This window comes from Myotis davidii, unplaced genomic scaffold, assembly GCF_000327345.1.
Source record: "Myotis davidii unplaced genomic scaffold, ASM32734v1 scaffold162, whole genome shotgun sequence".
Classification (NCBI taxonomy): Eukaryota; Metazoa; Chordata; class Mammalia; order Chiroptera; family Vespertilionidae; genus Myotis; species Myotis davidii.
The window spans coordinates 715,689-723,008 of NW_006300036.1; positions in this window are offsets into that span (position 1 = coordinate 715,689).

Genomic DNA, 7,320 nt, shown 5'->3' on the forward strand with positions numbered 1-7,320 from the left:
CTCAGGAGTTCGACCAGGAGACCTGGAGTTCGATCACTTGCTATGATGTGTGCTGACCACCAGGCATGGAACAAAGGAAGACCCTGGCCTGCAGACAGCAGCCAGGGAAGGAAGGCCCTAGCTGGCAGCCAGAAGGCCTTGATCAGCCCTGATCACTGGCCGGCCAAGGGACCCTAGCTGTACCCCAATTTTGTGCACCTGGCCTCTAGTATATACATATGTTTCTGAATCCTGAGAAAGGGAAAGGAGCCAACAACATTTGGGAGCTGGTCTGGTTCTATCACTCAGGCCTTAGCATTTTTAGGAGCTAACCTCAGTACTCAGAAGGAGGTCATGGTGCTGTGTTGAACATAAATAACCTCACAAGTCACCAAAAGCAGACAAGGTCACTTGGTGGCCATGATGAAGTGTGGCCACTTAGTAGTTATGGCTGAACACGAACAATAACAAGATTGTTGTGCAAATGACACAACAATAACCAAACATCCCCCATCCTCAAACTAACTTGAGTGATTACTGTTGCTTTTCCCACTACAATTTTAGTCCCACTTGTTTCCTTCCCACTGCTAGAGAAAAATTAAGGTACTCAGTCACAGAAATTGTCTCTGCTTTCTGAAAGCACCCAACCCCAAGTACTGCTTTTTTAAATGCTCCCCTAAAATTACCTAATATGAGCCTGAACCCTATAAGTTTCTCCTAATGCTCTGTTACTGAGATGTGCCATGGTTCCCATGGAGTGTGGTCTCGATCTACCTCATAGCAATACATAAATATTGGACTCTAATAGGAGTGTTTCTGGTAATCTATGGACTTGAGACATTGGCAACATATCCCTGCATACTCTGAGATATATATTTTGTGATTAAAAAAAAAAAAGAAACTATCTAAATATGTATGCATAAGGAGTTGAATAACAGATACACGATTGGGTAAATTTCTCTGCTCTATAAAATGTCTCACATAAAATAATTCATACAACTTTCTTTTCCTAAATACAAAATCAGGGCCAAAATAAATGATGTCTGGATTTGCATAAAATTATCTCTTATTTCAGATGCAAACTTTATTAACATTAATTCATCACCCTTTATCTGCCAGGCAATGTGCTTGATACTTAGAAATGTTCTATTTTAACCCTCAGAGGTAGATATCTTTATCTTGTTTATGCTCCATAATAGTTTAGTAAAGTTGGATTTTTTAGCTCCATTTTATCAGTAAGGCTGTAGTGAGTGACTTACCTGCCAGTAAATGTCTGAGGCAACAAAGAGAACATGAATTCCCAATCACAATAATACCTGCAATTTAACAATTCACTTACAAATATTTGTTGTTGAGGAGTAACCAAGATGGTAGCATAGGTAAATACCTGAAATTTCTGCCTCACACAACCACTTCAAAAATACAACTAAAAGGCAAAACGGACATCATCCAGAACCACAGAGAGTCAGGCTGAGTGGAAATTCTACAACTAGAAGGAAAGAGAAAGGCACACTGAGACTCAGAGAAGGTGTGGAAGTAAAGTGCAGAGGTATGGAGGCTGATGTGGAAAAAAGGCTGGCAACTGAGGACGCGCTTGTGGTTGTCTTTTTCAAACAGGACAGAGACACACCCTCCCGCTCTGAACTCCAGCTCTGGGCTAGTCCCTGGGGATCCAGACTCATACGGGGAGAAACTGGACTGTCTGGCAGTGGGTGGAACTCGAGGGCAGCTTTCTCTCAGAGGTGCTTGCAGTGATTACCAGGACACTGAGACCCGGGGCTTCTTAGGGGAAGGCTGAGGATCAGCCATAGCTGTTTGCTCCATGCAGCTGGGTCAGAAAGACCCAGAACATCCAAAAGAAGGCCCAAGGCCCCATAGCAGCTTTCATTGCTTCACAGCTGGGCTTCATCTGGGCATACCCAAAATCCAAACAAAGAAGAGGAATCTGCAGATCTCTCCATAGCTCCAGCTGGGTAGACTCAGGCAGAGGCTAAATTAGAACCTCCTTAGAGATCTAAGGGCCAGTGTACCCAGTGGTCAGGGTGGGACCATCCAGATTACAACTCCTCAGATCCATAAGGGACACACTCAGGGAGCAGACTCAGTGAGCACCAAAGCTCCACTGAAGCAAGTCTTGTCCCATAAGGGTGTCTTCAGCACAGAAGTTCTCCCACCGTAGACCCAGCTGAAGTTTTCCTGTAAGAAGATGGAAAGGCAGTGAGGGACCAAGTCCTTGGAAATGAGTCATGAAGGAGAAGCCTGTCCAGGCAGAGGGAGCAGCAGCTAGAACTAGGGGCTGGAACATGCCTGATATATTCAAAGAACAGCAAGGAACCAACATATGTGAAGAATGGGGAACAAGGAGGACAGTACAAAATATGAGATTAGAGGTTAGAGTGCAAATGGGTCCTAAAGACCAAGAAAAAGCCCTTAAGGGTCTAAACAGAAGAGCATCAGGATCAGACTTCCATTAACAGGATCTCTCTGTCCACCATTTGCAGAGTTGTCTGAAGGGGGCAGAATTCAAATCAGGGAAACCAGTTAGGAGGTTATTTCAGTAATACAGGTGAGAGATGATGGCAACATGAGACCAGGGTTGGAGGGGTGGTCAGAAGTGGCTGGATCCTGGAGGTAGTATTATAAAGGTAGGGGAGACTGAAGAAATAAAGGGGTTAAGTCTTTTAAAAAATTAAGTGGCCCAGAATTTGAACTCGACATTCTGACTCTATAGCTCAGTCCACCTCAGCAGTATTTTATAAACCAAAAAGTAATACTATGAATTATTTTTAAATAATAACAACTTATTTTCAGTTGACTTCTCTAAGATGTGGCCTTTTTGTCAAGTCAGCATGAGTTAACAACAACAAAAAATTGTTCAAATGATCTTATTTTATGGGAGCACAGAAAATTTACCTCTAAGAAAAATAAGCCACTATCAATTGTGTGCTTTTTCTTCAATTAATTGCCAATTGGATTATTTTCCTTAGCAAACAAGACATTTTAATGAAACAATTATGTTTTATCATATTTAGGATATTTTTTAGTTTATACAGTGTGCATAATTCTAAAGTAAATTTAGTAGATATTTTTTGTTTTATCAGTTTCCAATTTTGAATTAAGTGGAAGGCTTCATTGATATATATGTAATACTGACATTTTTGCCTTCTTTAAAGATAATTATTATTACCAACCAGTTTCCTAGGAAGAAACATTCTCTCTGTCAATTCATCTTCTCCATCTGCTTTCACATACTGCAAAATTATAATCATCCATAATTTGTGATAGATTCTTGCCAAACGTTGCTAAAACAATTTGGAAAGTGCCAGACAAGGACACTTGCCAACTTACACATAGTACAGATGCTTTTGTTCTTTATACTTTTCTCCAGAAAATTTGACTATGAAAGTTGTTTTTGATGGATTTTTAATTTTAAAGTAATTATGGAAATAAATTTATTTTATCTATCTAGAACAAATGACACATTTCCCCAAAAAGGTGGTAACACGATTGATATGGCACTAATTTCACAACAGTAAAAATACCACAAACTAAGAATTTAATGAGGAGTAATTGGGCCATGAGCTCGTTAACCAAGACTACTTTTTTATGTTAGAATCTTCAAAACATAGTGTAGTTGCTGGTATGTAGTACAAGTTTTGTGCTTGACTACAAGTTCTAGCAAGAAAATGCAGCTATTCAAATGTGTTAGACTGAAGAAAGGTAATTGTCTTTCTCCGAGGTTATAGTTCAAGGAGCCTAAGGAAAGAATACATACAAAAAATGGCATTTACCTGTCCATCTAGGTTACCTAAATTAATTCTGAGGATAAATATTCTGACAGTTGTTGCAGCCAAATAACTTCCATGTTTTACTTTTTAAGTGAAATAAATGAATGGATTTATGCCATTTCTGTGTTCACCTTCAAAGCCAAACTTCTCAGATTTGTCTCTACTCACCATTTCATCTCCTAACAATGTCAACATTGTCTTAACCATCCTATCTATTAACATTGTCTTAACCATCCTATCTATTAATAGACAAACATGGTAATTGACTGTACCTTTGCTACACCTCCCATTGGCTAATCAGCACAATATGCAAATTTACCGCCAACAAAAATGGCGACTAATTTGCATACCGCAGGCAGGGGAGAATAGCACAGCTTCCAGCGCGAGCTGCCATCCCAAGCCTCAGGCCGGCCCCAGAAGCCCCAGAAGCCGGTGATTGGGGGGAAATGGGAGTCCTCTGCCCAGACCTGACACCTCTGGCTGAGATGTCAGGCCTGGGCGAGGGCAGAGCCAGTGATTGGACGGAGCTGGGGGTCCCCTGCCTAGGCCTGAAGCCTGGGCCAGAGGCGTCAGGTTGGGGTGGGGTTAAGACTACAGAGGAAACACCTTTTCTGACCGCTCATTGTTTAAGCTCCCTGTATGCCACTGGTAATATTCTTAGTAACTTGGGTAATAAGAATCCAAAAAGGTGATCTAGGGTTTTTCACCACACTCCTGGCGAAAAAAACGAAGGTCCACTGCTGGAGAGGTAAGAAATGTCATATCCTGCCCTAGCCAATTGGGCTCAGTGGATAATGACTTGTCCAGCCAATGGCAGGGTCTGAGTTCAATTCTGACCAAGGGCATGTACCTAGGTTGCAGGCTCCTCCCTGACCGGGGCCCAGGTCAGGGCTCATGCAGGAGGCAACCTATCAAAGTGATCCTCTCACTTTGATGTTTCCCTCTGTCTTTCCCTTTGTCTTCCACATTCTCTAAAAATCAATGGAAACATATCCTCAGGTGAGGATAAAAAAAATAATAAAGAAATTGTTATTATATGAAAGACGCATCTTGAAAATGCCTAAAAAAAGTTCTCAGTGTTTCATGGTGAAGCGACTGGAGTCGGTGTTGATGAAAAAACCTTGCTGGCTGCGGTGACTGGCAGTGGCTGCAGCAGCGGGATGATGGGGCTGGTGCCTTCCCCAATCAGCCCGGTCACCTCCAACAAAGGCAGGCCAGACTGCGGCTTAGGCCCTATCCCCAAGGGGAACAGGGAGCAGGCCTAAGCTGTCACTACGACATCCCCTGAGGGCTCACAGTATGTGAGAGGGGGCAGGCTGGGCTGAGGGACACCCTCCCCCCGTTCATTAATTTCATGCACCGGGCCCCTAGTCTATATTAATAAAAGGGTAATATGCTAATTAGATCGGATACCTTCCAGACAACCTTCTGGACATCCTTCCACACATAGCCATGGTGTCAGGGCTAAGGCAGAGGCAGTTAGGGGTGATCAGGAAGGCAGGGGAGAGCAGTTAGGGGGATCAGGCCGGCAGGCAGGTGAGCAGTTAGGAGCCAGCAGTCCCGGATTGCGAGAGGGATGTTCAACTGCCGGTTTAAACTGCTGGTTTAGCCTAAACCAGCAGCTGGACATCCCCCGAGGGGTCCCAGATTGGAGAGGGTGCAGTCTGGACTGAGGGACCTCACCAACCTCGAGCAAAAATTTTGTGCACCAGGCCTCTAGTTCCCAATAAGGCTTTTGCTTCCCAAGATTTTAATTGACGCCAGCACAGATTGCATCATACCAAGCCAATCTAACTCAACCTCTCCCCCTACTTGGCATGATTTACCAAGGAGCAGGCAGTCCTGGATTGTGAGAGGGATGTCTGATTGCCCGTTTAGGTCTGATCCCCCAGACATCCCTTAAGGAGTCCCAGATTGGAGAGGGTACAGGCTGGGCTGAGGGACACCCTTCCTCCCCCTTATGCATGAATTCCATGCACTGGGCCTGTAGTTTTGTATTGTATAATATTCTCAAAATATTTATTTTCTAGATTTGTATAATCCCTCAATCTCCTGGTTTATCTTTTAATACCCCAGCCTCTTATTCACAGTGTTTGTTGGGTTTTTTGTTTGTTTGTTTTTGCTGGTTCTTCCTTTTATTCTAGACCTCCAAATTTTGGATGCCCAAGGTCTTCATTTTTAGCTTCCTTCTCTTGATTAGCCAAACTTTCTCCCTAGGTTATCTCATATACTCTAATAATGTTATATATTTTCTTTGTGTTGGCAACTCAAATATATCTCTCCAGTTTGGCCTTCCTCCTTCACCTCCCAACTCATGTATTTAGTTTCCTTTTGATATTTTTACTGCAGTATATCTAAACATCTCAAACTGAAGGCAGCCTAGACAGAAGAGTTTGTTACATCCTATCCAGATATTTACTTTTCCTATTTACAAGTTTCACCATCTTCACCAATAGCAGAGACATCCCCCATGGAAAGTAAACAAAACCATAATAGTTTAACTTGACTCCTTTCTTTCACTCATTCCCATCTTATCCATTAAGAAGGTCCCTCAAAATACATTAATTCATTCATGACCCTACATGATCTGGTCTTCACTCTGTGTCATCTCCCCTACTCTTTTCCTTCATTCCTTGCTCTGGACATATTGCCCTTTTGGTCTCTGGAATGCACCCTATTTTTTTCAGTCTCCAAACATTTCTATCTATGATTTTTTGTGATATGCTCTTCACAGAGTTTTACAAATCTTCCTGACTGCCTAATATAAAGTACTCTCCTACATACTTACAATTCCTCTCAAGTAAATAAAACAATTTCACCTTAATTATATGTTTATTGAACATGAATCACTTATTTGATTAAGTTTTCTCTATGTACAAGTTTATTGTATACCCATCTTACTCCTAATAAATAAGTACCCTGAGGGCAGGGGTTTTATCTGGAATAATCTCAGTGCTTAGAACAGTGAATGAACATTTTGGTATGCTTAAAATATTTGTTGATTACTTTAAAACAATGTTAGAACAAGCAGGTCCTGAATTTGAGTGTCTTGAACACAATAGGTCACAAATAAACATTTTTTGCTATTTATATATGAATAAAATATACATAAATATATACAATACAAAACTACAGGCCCAGTGCATGGAATTCATGCATAAGGGGGAGGAAGGGTGTCCCTCAGCCCAGCCTGTACCCTCTCCAATCTGGGACTCCTTAAGGGATGTCTGGGGGATCGGACCTAAAAGGGCAATCGGACATCCCTCTCACAATCCAGGACTGCCTGCTCCCAACTGTTCGCCTGTCTGCCTGTTTGATTGCCCCTAACCACTTCTGCCTGACCGCCTGATCACCCCCTCATCACCAGCCTGATCAATGTCTAACTACTCCCCTGCCGGCCTGATTGCCTCTAATTACCCTCCCCTGTAGGCCTGGTCACCCCTAAATGCCCTCCCCTGCTGGCCCGATCACTCCCGACTGCCCTCCCCTGCCGGCCATCTTGTGACAACGTGAGGGTGGCCATCTTGTGGCGGCCATCTTTTGACAATGTCAC